The sequence below is a fragment of the Orcinus orca genome, chromosome 13 (genome assembly GCF_937001465.1).
Source record: "Orcinus orca chromosome 13, mOrcOrc1.1, whole genome shotgun sequence".
NCBI classification, from domain to species: domain Eukaryota; kingdom Metazoa; phylum Chordata; class Mammalia; order Artiodactyla; family Delphinidae; genus Orcinus; species Orcinus orca.
In genome coordinates this window covers 82,623,867-82,644,457 of record NC_064571.1, presented here as the reverse complement: position 1 = coordinate 82,644,457, position 20,591 = coordinate 82,623,867, and positions in this window count along the sequence as shown.

Below are 20,591 nucleotides of genomic sequence, written 5' to 3'. Positions count from 1 at the left end.
AAAGCACCGAGCTGATCTCCTTGTGCTATGCGGCTGCTTCCCACTAGCTATCTGTTTTACATTTGGTAGTGTATATATGTCCATGCTACTCTCTCACTTCGTCCCAGCTTACCCTTCCCCCTCCCCATGTCCTCAAGTCCATTCTCTACATCTGCGTCTTTATTCCTGTGCTGCCCCTATGTTCTTCAGAACCTTTTTTTTTTTCAGATTCCACTTATATGTGTTAGCATATGGTATTTGTTTTTCTCTTTCTGACTTACTTCACTCTGTATGACAGAATTAGTTCCATGCACCTCACTACAAATAACTCAGTTTTGTTTCTTTTTATGGCTGAGTAATATTCCATTGTATATATGTGCCACATCTTCTGTATCCATTCATCTGTCGATGGACACTTAGGTTGCTTCCATGTCCTGGCTATTGTAAATAGAGCTGCAATGAACATTGTGGTACATGACTCTTTTTGAGTTATGGTTTTCTCAGGGTATATGCTCAGTAGTGGGATTGCTGGGTCGTATGGTAGTTCTATTTTTAGTTTTTTAAGGAACCTCCATACTGTTCTCCATAGTGGCTGTATCAATTTACGTTCCCACCAACAGTGCAAGAGGGTTCCCTTTTCTCCACACCCTCTCCAGCATTTGTTGTTTGTAGAATTTTCTTTTTAAAAATTTATTTATTTGGCTGCATTGGGTCTTCGTTGCTGCACGCGAGCTTTCTCTGGTTGCAGTGAGTGGGGGCTACTGTTCATTGTGATACACAGGCTTCTCATTGTGGTGGCTTCTCTTGTTGCGGAGCATGGGCTCTAGGTGCATGGGCTTCAGTAGTTGTGGCGCACAGGCTTAGTTGCTCCATGGCATGTGGTATCTTCCCAGCCTGGGGCTCGAACCCATGTCCCCTGCATTGGCAGGTGGATTCTTAACCACTGCACCACCAGGAAAACCCTGTTTGTAGAATTTTTGATGATGGCCATTCTGACTGGTGTGAGGTGATACCTCATTGTAGTTTTGATTTGCATTTCTCTAATGATTTGTGATGTTGAGCATCCTTTCATGTGTTTGTTGGCAATATGTATATATTCTTTGGAGAAATTCCTATTTAGGTCTTCTGTCCATTTTTGGATTGGGTTGTTCGGTTTTTTTGATATTGCGCTGCATGAGCTGCTTGTAAATTTTGGAGATAATCCTTTGTCAGTTGCTTCATTTGCAAATGTTTTCTCCCATTCTGAGGGTTGTCTTTTCATCTTGTTTATGTTTTCCTTTGCTGTTCAAAAGCTTTTAAGTTTCATTAGGTCCCATTTGTTTATTTTTGTTTTTATTTCCATTTCTCTAGGAGGTGGGTCAAAAAAGATCTTTCTGTGATTTATGTCATAGAGTGTTCTGCCTATGTTTTTCTCTAAGAGTTTTATGGTGTCTGGCCTTACATTTAGGTCTTTAATCCATTTTGAATTATTTTTGTGTATGGTGTTAGGGAGTGTTCTAATTTCACTCTTTTACATGTAGCTGTCCAGTTTTCCCAGCACCACTTATTAAAGAGGCTGTCTTTTCTCCATTGTATATTCTTGCCTCCTTTATCAAAAATAAGGTGACCATATGTGCATGGGTTTATCTCTGGGCTTTCTATCCTCTTCCATTGATCTATATGTCTGTTTTTGTGCCAGTACCATACTGTCTTGATCACTATAGCTTTGTAGTATAGTCTGAAGTCCAGAGCCTGATTCCTCCAGCTCCGTTTTTCTTTCTCAAGATTGCTTTGGCTCTTTGGGGTCTTTTGTGTTTCCATACAAATTGTGAAATTTTTTGTTCTAGTTCTGTGAAAATTGCCGTTGGTAGTTTGATAGGGATTGCATTGAATCTGTAGATTGCTTTGGGTAGTATAGTCATTTTCACAATGTTGATTCTTCACTCCAAGAACATGGTATATCTCTCCATCTGTCTGTATCATTTTTAATTTCTTTCATAGGTGTCTTATAGTTTTCTGCATACAGGTCTTTTGTCTCCTTAAGTAGGTTTATTCCTAGGTATTTTATTCTTTTTGTTGCAACGGTAAATGGGAGTGTTTCCTTAATTTATCTTTCAGATTTTTCATCATTAGTGTATAGGAATGCAAGAGATTGCTGTGCATTAATTTTGTATCCTGCTACGTTACCAAATTCATTGATTAGTTCTAGTAGTTTTCTGGTAGCATCTTTAGGATTCTCTATGTATAGTATCATGTCATCTGCAAACAGTGACAGCTTTACTTCTTCTTTTCTGATTTGGATTCCTTTTATTTCTTTTTCTTCTCTGATTGCTATGGCTAAAACTTCCAAAACTATATTGAATAATAGTGGTGAGAGTGGACAACCTTGTCTTCTTCCTGATCTTAGAGGAAATGCTTTCAGTTTTTCACCATTGAAAATGATGTTGGCTGTGGGTTTGTCATATATGGCCTTTATTATGTTGAGGTAAGTTCCCTCTATGCCTACTTTCTGGAGGGTTTTTTTCATAAATAGGTGTTGAATTTTGTTGAAAGCTTTTTCTGCATCTATTGAGATGATCGTATGGTTTTTTTTCCTTCAGTTTGTTAATATATTTTATCATATTGATTGATTTGCATATATTGAAGAATCCTTGCATTCCTGGGATAAGCCCCACTTGATCATGGTGTATGATCCTTTTAATGTGCTGTTGGATTCTGTTTGCTAGTATTTTGTTGAAGATTTTTACATCTATGCCAGACTCATCAAGAAAAAAAGGGAGAAGACTCAAATCAATAGAATTAGAAATGAAAAAGAAGTAACAGCTGACACTGTAGAAATACAAAGGATCATGAGAGATTAGTACAAGCAATTATATGCCGATAAAATGGACAACCACAAAGAAATGGATAAGTTCTTAGAAAAGCACAACCTTCCAAGACTGAACCAGTAAGAAATAGAAAATATAAACAGACCAATCACATGCACTGAAATTCAGACTGTGTTTAAAAATCTTCCAACAAACAAAAGCCCAGGACCAGCTGGCTTCACAGGTGAATTCTATAAAACATTTAGAGAAGAGCTAACACCTATCATTCTCAAACTCTTCCAAAGTATAGCAGAGGGAGGAACACTCCCAAACTCATTCTATGAGGCCATTACCACCCTGATACCAAAACCAGACAAAGATGTCACAAAGAAAGAAAACTACAGGCCAATATCACTGATGAACACAGATGTTAATACATTTTAATAATGCACCTTCAAATGTTTCATGATATAATGAATACAATGATCAAATCTAAGGTAATTTAGGATAGACGAAAACTCTTCAGATTAACTTCCCCAAATCCCAGGAACAGGGCAGAAGGGAAGGTGTTTCTATAACTGTGTGGACCTTACCTTCTTCATAGTAGTTTTTCTCTTCTTTCCAACATGCACTCATCTGATGCCTTTTGTTTTTGCAGAACCTATTTCAGACTTCTGCATTTCAAAGGTTATGAATTAGAGATAAAGATGGCGTCAGGTCTAAGAGGAGGGATTTTGAATCTTAGAGTTGGACTTAAAGTATACTTTGATTCACCTTGACAATGACCTTTTCTTCTTACACCATCTCCATATAAAACAATTCCCCAACTTCCCACTCAAAGTTCAACTGGCTGATAGCTACATTTTTACATCTCCTAGGATGCTGGCATTTTAATATATTGAAACAAATATAACATAAAGAACAATACTTTAAGACACAATAAACCCTGGTTCCACTGGTGTGTGGGGGGTAGGCACTAGGTGACAACAGGCAGCAAGGTTGATACTTTTGGTTGGAGAATCCGAATATACTTGACCAAAAGATGGTCTTGCTTTCCCTGTCTCCTAAGTCTTGGTCAGCCCATTAAGTAAAAAACAGAAGGAAATACTTACTCCTATTTTAACTATTGCTCTCAAAATGTGCAGTTGTGGCAGCAAAGCCAAAAACACAAATAAGAGATAGGCTAGAGCTAAAGATAAAGTCATTTTTTAGCTGAGTCTGTGGATATTAAAGGCAACAGAATGGTGCAGTGTCTTTTACCTTCTAGAATTTTTGGTCAAAATATCTCATTGGTAGGACAACCAAAGGGAATTACCTGCTGCTGCCATAGCTCAATACCATGTCTTTAAAATGTGCTCATAAAGTAGACCCAGGTTGAAACTGCTGGTGTGACAGATTCTGTAGCTAGGATAAGAATTCTTGACTGATTGTTCATGGCACCATCCTCTCTTTCCTGGAGACTTTTGTTATTATGTAATTGGGTATGTGAAAGTATTTCGGTTAGGATCACAGTGAGAAAAAGAAAACCTTAAACAAAACTGAAAGAGAAACTTTAGAAACTCAGATTTTAAAAGGATTCTTCGGGTTCATCAACTTCACCATGATTCTAAGCATGAAACATGCACCCGGGACACCCTAGAAGACCATCACAGAACAGTGACAGAGTCTCAAACCTCTACACCAACACGCCTGGGCTTCATTCCTTCTCTGACAATGACAGGTGTGACTCGGGCAAGTTACTCAGTTTCTCTGATCCTGCTTCTTCGTCTGTAAAATGGGCACAATAAGACCTAAGGGGAAACCATGAACTACACACACAGGGCTGAAATAGAGAACAGCACCTACCAACAACAGGGTACTCTACAAATGTCCCTCTCTTCCCTTCCACTAATACAGGTAGAAGGTAGATGTGAAAAAAAAATGCACATTTATAAGTATGTGTGTGTATATATAGAGTTCTCCTAGTGAAGAATAAACTGAAACTTTTAAAATTGAAAGACCAAATAACAGCTGAATGGTAGTGTCCAAAATCTCTGCTTCAGCAGCTAGTTTCTTTTGAACATTCTTTTTCCTCAAGAAACAATGGTAAATCTGGAATATGATTAATGCTCAACAGAAGAACACCAAAAAAAGAAGATAAGATGGAAAGATCCATGGCTTTCTTTAAGGCACTAAATCTACTTCATTTTTAAAACAAGGAAGTGAAAAGCCTGTAAATATATATGATGCAGCCAATGTCTCTTGAAAGTACACGAGATTTTGAAAAGCAACATAACTTCACTCTTCAGCTTCAGAGAGACCTCTATCTAAAGTAATAAAAATCAGCACTTTTTTAGAAAAGTAAAAAAATATTAAACCTCTGGGTATCGTAGGTGTATGTATAATTCTTTAAAACCTGCCAGTGCCTTGTCACTAAAGAAATAGAAAAATGCAACCACCGGCAATGAGAAGTGTGCTGAGACAAAAGTGAGTTGCTTGGCAACAGATTAACTTATTTAAACTTTTACTGCTGCTTTGACAAAGAGGCTGAAAAGAGACATGTGAAGACAACAGTAAAATCCTCCAGATCAGAAGCTCCCAGAGACCCTCCAAGGTAGAAGACACATTTGCCTGTATGCTTAAGCCGGGAGCTTGCAAACTGTATTTCCAAGCTCCCTTGCTGATAGCAAGTGCTGGCTGGGGATCTCTAGACAGGGGAGAGAAGCTGAGGTTTGTGCCTCTGACAGTGTAGAAGTTGATGGATGTAGTTGGCCGTGAGCATAAGGGGGTTGCAGACTTCAGTGGCCTGAGCAGAAGTAGTACCTATTTGTAGCTCCAGCCCTGGCCCAAGCAGTGCCCCTTAAATAGAGTCAGGATTGGCTGTGATAGTGTCTCCAAAAGCTTGGTAGCAGGTATAGTCCTGTAGACTGCTGCGTAAGGGTGTCAGCATATTCTGAGCTCTGGGTAATACCATTTTTTCCTTTTACTGTTTCACCCCTTTTATTTTCTCTTCTGTTCTCTCTGTCCTTATAACACCTTCTCTGTATTAAATTCTCCCTGTGAAACACCTAAAGTGGTTGGTTACTAGACACTGACTAATAGAATCTTAAAGAAACTTAACAGACTCCCTAATTAGACTCAACACCCAGAGCAATATGATATGGACAAAAATAAAAATAGGCATTAGCAATCAACCTAGGAAGGGTATTGTGATGGTTAATTTAAATCCAGATAGATAGATAGATAGATAGATAGATAGATAGATAGGAAGAACATACATGATATAGATATAGATAGTCTTTTGGATCTGTTTCTCTGGAGACCCCTGACTACCACAGGTATAGAGGTGATGGTGACTGCAATGTGAGATAATACTGTTGTCAGACAAAGGCTAGGTAATGAAGACTCTGCATGTCTGCTGAATTCTTGGGACTTTATTCTAACATGCATTGGAACTATTGCTAGTTTTAAGGGAAAGGAGTGAAATGGTCATATTTTCTTTTCTTGAAAACCACCCCGGTTGTAGGAGTGTGGAGGACGGATCTCCAAGGAAACTAGGAGAGCAGAACCCTCAAGGGAACGATTCCTTGGAGCATTCAGCTGAGACTCTGCACATCCATGAGGCACGTTTTCCCCCTTTTCCAGCCATTCAGACCCTCATATAGTTAGAGCCCAATTCACTCTTTCCTACTGATATCTGGTTGTTTTACAGTCAGCTTGGGCCACTTTGGGGTCATGATTTCTTCAAGTCTTTGCTTTTGATCAGATTACAACATTGAGGAACTATAGGTGAGGATTTACCTACATCCTGGCAGGTTGATTTAGAGTACAAAGTTGTAATTCTTTACCCAGAACCATTTAAATGACCACAGCTATAAATCGACAGTTGGTGCCAAAAAGTACATGGAAAGAGAGATGACTTTTATGTCCAGGTCCTGACAGGCTTCATGATCACAAGAGATGTGCCTATTTATATAGAAGAATCTAGGTCCTGGGTCATGGTCTGGGGCTTAGGCTGTGTTCTCGTTATCCTAGTCAGTGCTTTTCAGAGTGATGTAAACTGGTCTTTCACTTTGCAAAGGCTCCAAACATGGAGCCAGGCATGTGTTTCCCATGAATTTAATGGAACTTAAGCTTCAGCATCCTCCTTTGCCTGGGCCCCTCCCAAGGCCCTTGAAGGCCCTGGCAGCTTGCTTAGATAGTCATATGGCTTTATAAAATTTGCAAAAGTTAAGATTCTTTAACCACAATCAATTAAGACCACTATCTCTGCCCATTCCATTTTCTCTGTCAAACTTTCCCTCATGTTGGGTGATGTTAGAGTGGCCATGGGAATTTTGAGCATCTAACTGGGAAGAAGAACTTGAGTTGGCCTTAGTCTGAGTTTCTTGAAATGAATCTATGTCTCACACTCACTTCCAGAGCAATTGAGTTACTGCTAACCATTTTTGTGTAGGAATGGAGTCTAGAAATGGTCCTACCATCCAGGTGTCGACTCCCCCAGTTCCATGACCCAACATGCAGGGTCGAAGGTTAATTCACAGTATGCACTTACTCCATAAACCCAGCAATGTGTGGGGAGTAGTGGAGAAACAGGTCTCAAAATGCACAGAGCCAGGAGCTAATCTGTGGAAAATCCTCCCAATCATCAAACATAAAAAATTAAAAGCAGATAATTTGAAACAGAAGTTCTACCCTTCCAAGAATACACTTGATAATGCAGCAGATACAATTTAAATACCTCACACTTTTTAGAAGAAAATCAGATGAAATAGAATTATTAACATAACTGTTTAAATTCTTGCTGATTTGAATGAAAATACTGACATCCACAAAAATAACAAACCCATAATACACAATTGTGACATTTTGACAAGCTGGTTAATGAACATTGTCTAATCAAAGATTTTAAGAATCGCTACTGCCAAGAAAACTTGAAATGAACCCAAATTGTATAGCTTTTAAATAAAAGAAACATGATGGTGGCTTTTCCACATTTGACAATAGTAAACAATTTCACGGCATGACTGACAAGGAGTGATGATGCTGAAAGAAGTTTTTCTGATCAATTAAGAGCTAAAAGAAATCAACCAACTCTGTGAGAGGAAAGATGGGATTATCTTTCTCTTCTCTTTACAGAAAGTCTTACAAAATCATTGTCATATGAAGACGTTATCAAAGTTTGTACCACTTGCCATACTATTTTGCTAACAAAGGCTGATTGAGTCACAGCTCCTTTTGGAGTTTAGAGATGTAAACTCTTTCTTGAAGGATGTAAGCTTTGATCTGAAAGGTCTAGAGAATATTGATGCTCAGGGAATATTGGCTGAATGAAGAAATGAGTAAATTAAATTAGTGTATTTATGAGTAATACTTTGTTTTAAATTCCCATTTACCTACTATATGTGAATATATATATATATATACACACACACACACAGACACATATATATTAGGAAAAACAAAATTTTCTTAACTGTGTGTGTGTATATATGTATATATATACATAATTAGGAAAATATAGTTTTTTATTCGCATTAGTAATAGCCAACACTTACTGAGCAACTACTGTATACAAGGTACTGGCTTAACACCTTATGTAGATTGTTTTTTAAAATGTAAACTTGCATTTTTCCCATTAAAGTAATCCACTTCAGTTTGGTGAGGGAGGAGAGAGTCAACAGTTCCAAAGTAGAATTGTTTATTCCATAGGTAATTTAGGCAATTGTTGGACACTTTCCTAAGGTCAGAAAAATAAGTTATCATAATACTTTAAATTGCTTCTATTTCTTTATAAAAATTCAACATCTGAGGGAGGGAACATGGTTGAGGAGAACAGCTTTGGAATCAAAGATCTGAGACTAAATCCATGTTCTATTATTTATCCAATGAAGGATCTTAAAAGGTTGCATAGCTCTCCTCCCTGCATCTTGATTTGATGGTGGAACTGTCAGTGAGAGCATCTCCATGAAAGGCAAAGTTTAATTTCTCTATTTTTTTGGTGCCATTTTACACTTTGGTACCAGCGTACACTTAGGAGAGGGGAGCAAGGAACTGTGCTTTACCCAGGCCTCCCTCTCCCACTCCAGGAAAGTTTCTAGTAAAAAATCATGTCTTTCATGTGTCATGTATTGCATTCATATTTTCTCAGAAGAAACATGGGCTCAAAGGGCCTAGGAAATGCTCCTTCCCTGTCTGGAGAACAGTTTGCTAATTGTACCAGTAAATCTGTAGTAATCACATCCTCTGTGGTGCTCTTCCCCTCCTAAGGCAGAACCCTGAGCTGTAACCACACAAGCCCACTTGCCCTTCCTCACACATGCCTCACTTTCCCACACCTCCCCACTGCCTCACAGGCCACTGCTCTCACTGGGACACATTTTTCTCTCTTCTCCATCCATGAACTCTTACTTACCCTTCAAGGTCTAATTCACACGGCCTTTCCTCAAGGTATGCACATCTCTGGTATCTCTTCCTCTTCTTATAAAAACACCAGCCCAATCAGGTTACGGGCCCACTCCTATGACCTCATTAACCTTATTACTTCCTGAAATACTCTATGTCCAAATACAATCACATTGGGGTTTAGGGTTTCAACATACAGATTTGTCAGGGTGGAGGTAGGGGGAATACAATTCAGTCCATAACAGGAGGAGACCACTTAAATTGGAAGAGGGATATGAGCTATCCAGCTACGGCACCATGGAAGCTCGGAAAAAGATGATTTTCCCTCGACTTTTGGAAAACTCCCAGGTAGTGGCACTGACAAGGCATGGCTCCTGACACAAACAAGCAACCCAGGGACAAAAGGCAAATATAGCTGCTTAGAAGCTGCCTCAGTCTCATGCTCTGGATACTGCCCAGAATAAGGGAGAAGGGTTAGAGCAAGGCTGGGGTGCCAGAGGAACTTTAGGTGGGGCTGGGTAAGAAGTTTGTCCTCCTAAGACCAAAGCAGCTCAGAGCCATGGGTATCACATTTGTATCTTTGATTCCTGGGAGAGATCGGGACACAGAGTAAGTGTTCAATTACTAGTGAATTTCTGATGGTTGTTTACTTGAGCACGTAGTGAGCTCCCAGTAACTGGAGACTTACTTCCGGGCAGAGGCTGCATGGGTCCAAGGGGCTACGGAAGGTGGCCATGCATTGGGTGAGGCCTTCAAAATCCTGTCCTGACCTAATAGTCTGATTCTTTGTTTATGTAATAAAGTGGTCCAGAAAAGTCTTCCCATCTCTCTCCATCCCCGAGTACATTTTCTTAGTTTCGCTGTAATGATGTTGAACCACGCTCCTATTCTGCATCTGAGTTTGCTTCATTTTTCAGTGGCATTTTAAGAGGATGACAGCTTACAGTTTTTCTTTACTAGAAACATTGTACATCAAAAAATTTTTTTTGCTCTTTGCGCTTTGGATGCCCATATATAGGAACATTAATAATATCTCACTAAAGGCTTTCTCTTCTTCCTTCATCTGGGGCCGCGGGTTGAACTCATCCTCTGAATCCAGCTCCATTGCTGCCCAGAGGTCATCCTGTCTGGCCCTGGTACAGGGAGAATGACTGACCGCTGGCTCTAGCTTTTTCTAAGAGGCATGCTGGTTTACATTGTTCAGCCCAAGAGTTAAAAAAGACAAAGTGGGCCCAAACCTAATAAGACAACCCACTCGAAACATTTTCTGTGCTTACATCTTACTGACTTTTATCATAAATTAGAGATTTTGAAGAGAATGAGTCACAGAAAAAGAAAAAATAATAACCTGGTTCGGCAATCAGCATATTATATCTCCCCAGTGACTCATAATATCAGACGCAAGTCAGGACAAACAGAGTTCCTGTCAGAAAGAAGTGCAGTTAAAAATAAAAGCAAAAATAGGAAGGGGGGGAAAATCCTTTTTAACTATACCTAGAACTCTCCCCACCCTGGATTCCCTAATGAGAGGTTTGGGGGGCAAATGATCTAAAAAGCTTGAGTCATAAGTCAGGAGGAAGCAGCCCCCAAGAAGCAAAGAAAAATGAATTTCTGAATAAAATCCTCCAGGAAAAAGACAGCATAAGCCAGGAAGCATGTATTATCCTTTAAGTATAAGGGGTATGTGAAGGGGACTCTTCCCAATGGAACTGGGGAATGACAGAAGGAACACAGGTTTCAGAGTTAAGCAAACTTGCATCTTAATTCTGGTTCCTCCGGAATGAGCTGTGCAACCCCAGAAGGCCAGGGGTTACTTAGCATCTCTGGTCCTTAGTTTTCATACCTGTAGCCTGAGGACAGTAAACCATGTCACGGAGCCATTGTGACGAAGAATAGTTATTAAGTGCGTTAAGCACTTAGCTTGATGTATCAATTTATAGATGTAACATTAAATAATTATCTGCAATTATTTGTCTTAGAACATGTGGATGAAAACCAATCTGGACAGAGATTTCTAAATCCCTAGTTAATAAACTCAGATGAGTGTATCTGGCATGTTGCATGATTTCAGCTTCCTAAGGATGGTTGAAAGCTGTGTTCACTCTTGATGATACACTCCAACATTTAGTACAGCAGAAGAGTTTAAGGGGCCCAGGCCCATCCAGTAGTTCCCCAGACAACAGAAGTTCCTTCAGTCTCTCCCCAACCAGCCTGGGCAGTCTTTCAATGCACACTTGGAAACCCAAAAATAAGTTTCCAGCCAGTCAACTTTGGCTAAATTCTTGACTCTTCCGCTTACTATTTACGTGACATTGGAAGATGACAACCTTTCTGGGTCTTAGCTTCTGCACCTGGAAAAATGCATTAGATAACTACTACCTTAAATAGATGCTCTAAAAAGTTAAATAAGGAAGTTGAAGTGCTTAGCAGAGGTTAGGGGCACAAAAGTCGTTGACGGACTATTTCCATTCCTTTAGAATAACTTATAGTTGGCAAGGAGTTGGCTCAATCTCTAAGTGCTTCTGTGAAGGAAGGAGCAAATGTCCCTGCCCTCAGACCAGCCTCTCTGAGTCTTTATTGGTCTCTGCTTTCTTGTGTCCAGGGAGGGAGGATGAACGTGCCCTTGAAGAGTGGAGAGGCCATGGTCTTCTCATACACCTGCCCCAGTGCACTGCTGTGAAATGTCGCAGCCTTCAGGAACAGACTTGTGTGGTTTTGTGTCCTAGTTTTCTGCTTCGTAGCTGTGTGAAGTTGATCAAACACAGGAGCCTCAATGTTCTCATCTATGACACAGAAAGGTTTCTTCCAGGGTTGCTGTGAAGATTAAATAGTACAACGCCAGGGCCTGCCCCATTTGTCTCCACTTCATGGTTGCATGGCTGTCCTGACCATCCAGAGTCCTGCACTGTGATTCTTGGCTGCAAGACCCAAGATTTTGCTCTTTGCACTGCCTTAGAGAGCAGACACCCCTCATGCTCTCCTTTGAGGATCTAGCTCTATAAACAGCTGCAGTATGGAATCAGTCTATTGCTAATACTCTTCCTTATTTCTCCTGAAGTCAAGTCCAAGGGTTGACAGCAATGGCAACAAGAGAGGAAGTGGCAAAGTTTGAAAAACTTTTGAAATCTTTACAGCTGTAATCCCTGGCTCAGAGTTCCTGACTCCCTTCTGAGAGGGTCTCAAGCTTATTCTTATCTTTCAGGATGGGGTTCACCATACCATCTCTATTCTCACTTTCAATCTACTTGTGCCCCAGTGTTTTACGTCTAAAACAAATTGAAGTCCTGAAATATTAGCTAGGACTCAGTGTGGTGGATTATATTCTCCCAACATGGCCACAACAATAATTCTGGTCCCACATGTTCTTCCAGAATCTTCTCATCAAGGAAACAGAGTGTATGTATTCTCACCTTGAGTCTTGGCAGGCATTTCAGGCTGGCCCAACAAGTAGAAGACTGTGGAAGTGACATATGTGACTTCTGAAGCTAGATTAGAAGAGGTGGACAGATTCTGCCTCTCTGTCTGTGTCTGTGTCTCTCTTGGCAAACTCACTTTGGAGCAAAGATCCATCGTATAAGAATTCCAACTATCCTGAAGCCTCCATGCTAAAAAGGCCAAGTGGACACACCACATCGAGATAGAAACATCCAAGTATTCCAACCCTTCCAGTCCCCAGCAGTTAGAATCTTGCAGCCCTGTCACCATACATATGGGAGAGCAGATCTTCACATGGTTCCAGCTCCTGCCACACTAGACTATACCTACATGAAAGGCAGTGGGGGAGAACTGCGATAACTGCCCCACTGAGCACAGTCAACCCCCAGAAATGTGAAACACAATAATAAAGTGAATGCTGTTGTTTAAGGCCGCTAAGTTATAGGATGACTTGTCATGCAGCAGTGGGTAACTGCAACACGTGTTGGTACCATTAAGTGAGGTGCTGTTCTAACAGTCTGACGTGTGGCAGTGGCTTTGAGACTAAGTGACTGAGAGACTTTGGAACTAAGGGACCAAGAAAAAGTTAAAAGAGCCATATACACACTACTATATATAAAATAGATAACTAATAAGGACCTACTATAACTCTACTCAGTACTCTGTAATGACCTACATGGGAAAAGAATCTAAAGAAGAGTGGCTATGTATAACTGATTCACTTTGCTGTACAGCAGAAACTAATACAACATCTTAAATCAACTATACTCCAATAAAAGTTTTTTTAAAAATGGTTAGTGGGATCTTAATGATCCCCAAGGAGATATTTAGGGAAGACTTAGAGAAAAGTGAGCAAAAGATTAGTAGGACTAGAGGAAAGAGGAACTTTCTTACAGAGTGGTAGAAAATTTAGCATCGATTGCCAACTGTAACATGGAAACAGCAACATACCTAAGGTCCTGGTTGACCTAACTAAGGAGATTTCTGGGTATAATGTTGACAGTGTTACGTGGCTTCTTCTTAGGGCAAATAGTAAAATGTAAAAGGAGATAAATAATCTAAAGAATATAAATATGAAAGAGCCTAAGACTTGGTAGTTTGGAAATAAAACTGTTTCCCATTCCCAGCCCTGCCAGTGGGTAAACAGTGCTGAAATTCTTCTAGACAGAAGACAGAATCAATATAATTCTATGAACATATGATGTAAAGGAGAAGCCAAAGGTGTGAGAGTAAAGCATTTTGTTAAAAACATAGAACTATTTAAGATGTTGTCTAATAGACCCTTTCAAATAGACAAAAATCTTTCTAAACATCATAAGGACATGGCTTGCTGATTCTATCTCTTCAACACGGGTCTTCTGAAAATCTTAAGCTCATTGTCACACAGCAATCCCCCAGAGAGTCCACAGTACAGTAGGCTTATCTGGAAGAAAGTTGTGAGTGTGTCTGTTACCTAATAGGGCAAATTATAAATTGATGAATCAGAAAGTTGTTAAAGGAATTGTATTAGCTTACACCGAAAGGGATAAGGATACTAAGAAATAAAAAGAGAGCGCTGGACCCATTATTTCTACAGGTGGGAAGCAGGCTGACAAAACTATGAAGTTGTGAACATGTGCTACATTTTTAGAAAAGGGGACAATAATTCAGAGGGCGGAGCTATGTCCCATAGACATGTCCCCTCTCTATGTCCCAGAGCAAAGAATCATCTCCAGGCATTAAAGTTGAGCTCTAATCAAGAACTGACAACATGAATCAGGCTTGATTTCAGGAGTGCTATGGGCCAGGAACTTCTGTGTGTGCCCCAGTATACCTCCTTCAAGTGGGAATGTCTATAGTGGTAATCCTGTGCTTGATGCACTTTTCTATGTTGGCCATAAGGAGGATGGTGGGGCAGAAGACTTTTCTCTCCCCATCACAAATCCTCAGGTTAAGAAGAACCATTCTCAAGGAGTATGATTGAGAAACTGCACCCTAGGTGTATCATCACATCTAGAATTAATTTAGATAATGAGATTCTGGATCTAAAGCCTGAGCCTGATGCCATTGTGGAATAAGGCTTTGGAGGGTCTTGTGGGTAAGGGTTGGTATATTTTTCATGTGGAAGGAAAGTGAACTGTTGCGGCCAGAAGGAGGACTGACAGATTGTTGATGTTTTTTTTGAAAATAGCCATACTAGTAGGTACAGTCCAATATGATCTTCAAGAACTTTGCAATAGGCTTCCCTGGTGGCACAGTGGTTGAGAGTCCGCCTGCCGATGCAGGGGACACAGGTTCATGCCCCGGTACAGGAAGATCCCACATGCCGCAGAGTGGCTGGGCCCATGAGCCATGGCCGCTGAGCCTGCACATCCAGAGCCTGTGCTCCGCAAGGGGAGAGGCCACAACAGTGAGATGCCCGTGTACCACAAAAAAAAACAAAAAAACTTTGCAATGCCCCAGTTAAGAAGTGGAGTCTATTTACTGTCCTCTTGAAATTGGGCAGGACTTTGTCACTGCCTGGCCCTCAAAGCCATGATGCTGGAGAAACTCCATGGCAGGACAACTTGGGGATAGAGATAGATGCCCAGGGAGCTCCAGCTGTTATAACTCTTGGATGTTCACCTCTTCCCAGCCCAGCTGGACTTGAATGGGCAAAGAAATCTTCAGATGATTTTGGTCTCCTCCTCTGACTACAGCTAAGTGAGGGGCCTCAAGGGAGAACCATCAGTCATCCAGCTGAGCTGTGAGAAACATGTTACTTTAAAATCACTAAGCGTGGGCTAATTTGTACATAGCAACAGATACGGGGCACTGAGGTTGATTATAACATTTTAAAGCGGGAATATTAGGCTGGAAAAGATCATAATCAAGTCAACGTTTAATAAATAAGGAAGAAAGATGGCTGTCCAGAGAAGAGAGGTTGTGAAACAAAACAAAAGGAAACAAAATAGGTCGTAAATTGTTAGTGACAGTGAACCATATTAAAGGGAGGTATTTGAATATTTCATCTGCAGATATGGAAATCAAAGGTAGGAAAGATGACTTGGAAGACAGGATGAAAGCTGATGGGGGATTTGGGGAAAATAGCACGATTCAAAGCAGGAGGATTGCAAACCTCCCAACCCAACACTTAACACGATAAACAGAAAGGAGAAAAAAAGATTGAAAAAAATCAGTTCTCCAAGAGTGTATAAAAAACAGATCGAGAAGAGTGTATTGTTACTCATTTTGAAGAAGGTAATCTTAAAACAGAATGACAGAGGGATCTAGAAAATGAAATCCAAATACTTTCTTATTCCTCAAGAAGTGATATAGGGTGTTAGATGACACCTATAGGCAAAATTCTGCAAAATTTTCTTTGTATCTGCCAATTTGGAAGGCCATCCTGAGTGACTTTGTTAATGTCTCCTCCAAATTAAAAGCCTTTTCTCAAGATGGGAAATTTTCCAAAGAAGGGAAAAACAGTTATATCTTATCAGGCATGGAAACAGATTGATCACAGCTATTTCCACTATAAACAATAATAAAATAAGACGAAACCTGATGGGGTTTGGTTGTCCCTTGAGAAACGAAATAGTGCAGAAGGAAGTAGAAAAAGGAGTTCTACATGGTCTTTTTCCCTATAGCACCGTGTTCAGACAGTAAGTGTCCCTCATGTTCCCCTCATCTGACTGGGGAGGAAGAGGGATCCCAGCTGAGGGGAGCCCAGGGCAAGAGTGGGATAGAGCTGTGCTGTCTGTCAGGCTATGTCTGTATGCGGAGAACAATCCAGCATAAACTTCACTGCTCACATAAAAAGGATACACCCTGGACTAGTCAGCATAAACCCTCCTATAATAATACAATTATGTGAAATTGTAAGCATGCGTCCATCAGTCAAAACAGTCACAACTGCATCTGAGGCTCCTTAAGAAAATAAACACCAGTAACAACCAGTTCACAAAGGGAACCTCCAGGAGAAGACATAAAAACACTTTCACTAATTCAGGCAAGTAATTAGGAAGATTTGGCATAGACTATATTTGAACAAAGAAAGTATCCAGGTAGTGTAGCCAATGCAAAAGATGAGTAAAATGAAAAACAAATCTCATGCTGCTATTAAAAATCACCAAAGAAAACAAAGAAAAGTAAGAAAGGTAGCATTTGAAATAAAAACAGAATACCTTCTGGAAGAGGATACACCCCAAGTAATAGAATAAGTATTTGTATAAAACATTTCAAAAGAACTTATTTAAAAAAAACTAATATGGAGATGAACTGATTGATGTAAAGAAAAATTAAAATCTAAAATATAAGATCATCAAATTATTGATAATTTGCAAAAGCAGGGAAATGAAGTTGAGTATCAAAACACATCACTGTAGAATTAATAAACATAATACAGAGGATGGGGCAGAGAATGAATTCGAACTGGAAATCAAATCTGTGATGTGGATGAGAGAACTGAGATCATCACAAAGATGGTCATTGGACAGCACAGCAGGCCAACGATTACAGTGACAATAGGAGATATGGAAGTTACACATCACATCAAAGAAGCTACATGTGGACATCTGTGTCCTTGAAATAATAGAACAAAAAAAGAACACTCAGAGAGAAATATCTCTGAAAAGAAAAAGTCGCTTAATATAAAAATATGAGAAATATCCCTGAAAAGAAAAAGTTGCTTAATCTTCAAATATAAGAGCCAGCCACGCCAATAAGAAACTGACTGACATGAATCCTGGTTCCATCCATGAGTAGCTATGTGACTTTGGGCGGGTTTCTCAAATTGATGTCTAGTCTGTAAAATGGGAATATTAAAAACACCAGCTTCATGATCTGCTGTGAGTGAGAATTATAGGAGTTAACATGTAATGTACTTAGGTACAGAGGATATTCTTTATAATTACTAGCTATTGTTTGGACCTTGGCAAAGTTCCTGAACATTTGAGGACAAGAAATAATCCTATAAGAGGAAAAGAATCACATTGCATTCAGACATCTACACAGCATTATTAGAAGACAATGCAGGAATGTCAACAGAGGCATAAACAGTGGGAAACTGTATGATCCAGAAATATTACAGACAACCTCTGAGTCATTCAGGTACAAAGAAAATCAACATGCATTCTGAAAAATACCAGGATACAGAGACTAAAGCCTTCTTGAAAAAGCTCACTGAAGAAAAGCAATTTACCGAGTAAAAAAAGAAAAAATCAAACTCACAAAATAGAAAGGCTTGATATGAAAAGACTGGCAGTGAGGACTAAACTATTCAAACATAAAACTATGGTGAAATAATTGAGGCAATTATCGTTACCTAAAATATACATGAGATTATAAAACTTAGGAGAAATTAAGTTTTTTCTTTAGGAAGAAAAATGACTGTGTAACTCCGACGAAGCATGGAAAATGTTTTGTAACAAATGTCAGGAAGTAGGGAGGGAGAGGAGAACTTATGTTTCCTATTTTCCTACATTCATAGTGGAAAATCAAGAGAGGGCAGGTTTATGGGAAAAATTATTTTTGTATGAAGGTAAACAGGAGAAGAACTAACAAAAGGCAAAATATTTCCAAATTATATTAAAATGCAAATTGAAGACAAAAGCTAGTGTTTCCCATAATTCATTATTTCTGGAAGAGTTGAAATGCACATTTCTACATATATGGAGAAAGTTCTGCATGGCGAGCTGCGAACAGTGATGCTTCCCGGGCAGCGGGAAAGTGTGGAGGTCATGAGATGCAGAGGGACTTATATTCTTCTTTCTTTTTTATTTATTTTGTTTGCTTTTTTTTGAGAAAAAAAATTGGAAGTACAGACTAGTAAGTGGAATAAGTTAAGAATCTACTACATATCTATTATTCTGAATTGACAAGTTTTTCACATTGTTATTTGTATTTATTTCTAGACATGTTTAAAGAATAAAATAAAGTATCACAGATATAATCAGTCTCCTTAGCTCTTTGTTCTTTTTTTTCTCCTTTCACTCTTCTCTGAGGCAGTCACTATCATGAAATCAATATGTATCATTTGAACCAAATTATAAAATAGCATCTTTTTCCATGAACAATGTATACATTCATATTTGGGAAATATATTTGAAATCATGAGGTATTACATTTATAGAAACAAAATCATGAAAGATGCAATGTTTTGTCAAATTCCCTCTTTGTCCACCTTTACCTGTAGATTGTTCTAAACCAAATGAAATTGCTCAGTTAAAGGGAAAACACATATTCAATATTGCTAATTATTGCCAAAGTGTGTCACTAAACTCTGTGTACATAAATTTGTGATCCCACCAAAAGATGAATTTCTAAGAAAATATAAATGACTGAAACCCATTCTGGAAAAGATCTTATAAACCCAAACATATTAATGCCACACAAAAAATTTTCTTTAAAGAGTACTGGACAGTCTCCCCTAACCCATACACACACACACACACACACACACACACACACACACACACACACACACACACACAATCACACACAACCACAACAATGCTAAAAGGTGTTTCACAGGCTAATTATTTGAACGTTTTTGAGGACTATATAATCCCCATGTGTTTAAGTTGTTCAAGCTACAGAGAAGGACATTTTTTAGATTCTTTCTGCCACACCAGCATAAGGTTAAGACCAAAATCTGAAAAGAAGAGCACAGAGAAAACTACTGATGTATGTCACTTGTGAACATCCAAGTAAAAGCCCAAATAAAATGTCAAAAATATTATTCTGCAGTCTTTATGTATAAAAATGTGTATATACAATATATAAAATATCATATGTATATATAATATGTATAATATACATGAACATATATAACACACATGTACACATTTACATAGATATGTAGGTGTATATATGAACTCACTTTTATCTATGCATATGACTACATATACACATGTAAACTGCATGTACCATTTCACCCATACACTACATAAGACATACATTAAATGCACATGAATCTATATATATATATATGTCAACATGTGTGTACCAAAGTGAGGTTTAGTCCAGGAATAGCAGAACAATTCAAAAGACAAAAAGCATACTAATTATAGAAATACTAATTATAGTAATGAAAGAGTTCATTTCTTTTTTTGCTAAGAAATAAAAAATCAAATCAAAGGCATTGTAACTTAAAGCCCACTACTTTCTGCTGCATTTCAGGATGGCCATTATCAATATTTACTGGCTTTAATAAGAAAACTAAAAAAAAAATCACATATATTTGTATCCTAGTGTTAAAATAGTTTACATATTTTTCAATTCTTTATTTTAAGGAAACAGAAGATGAAAGATAAATTTGAAATGAAATTTTGCATATGAATACTCCCTAAATGGCTTGCTAATTCCTGACCCACGCATATATGGAACCAAAGCCAGATAAAGGAAAAGGATCTGAAATGAGATCTGAGCTGCCATTTAAGAGCTAGATTTTGCTATTTGAGTCCAATCAAGTGAAACCTGCTCGAGTCCAACCGAGCTAAATCCTGCTTGAAAAATAACCGATACTCTTCAGAGAAGTATAAGAAAATCTGGCCTCTACCTAATATGCCAATATGTTGCTGTTCTACAGCATAGCATTCAGATACACAGTATGTATTCTGCATATTTATTTTATGGGCAGCAAATACCTTAGATTATAATCCCAAGGTGCTTGGCATACAACGAATGTGGACAATGTGATCCATTCTCAAGAGAAAAGACAATTAAAGGAGACAACCTCAAAGGTGACCCAGGTTGATATCCTCAAAATTTAACTCTAGAGATACAATATGACCCAGCAATTCCACTTCTAGCTGTACACCTAAGGGAATTGAAAACATATATTCACACAAAAACTTCGATACAGATTTCAAAGCAGTATTATTCAAAATCACCTAAAAGTCAAAACACCCAAATGCCCATCAACTGATACATAAACAAACAAAATATGGTATATCTGTATAACAGAATATTATTTTGCCATGAAAAGGAATGAAGTACTGCTATACCCTACAACATGCATGAATCTGGAAAACATTAAGTGACAGA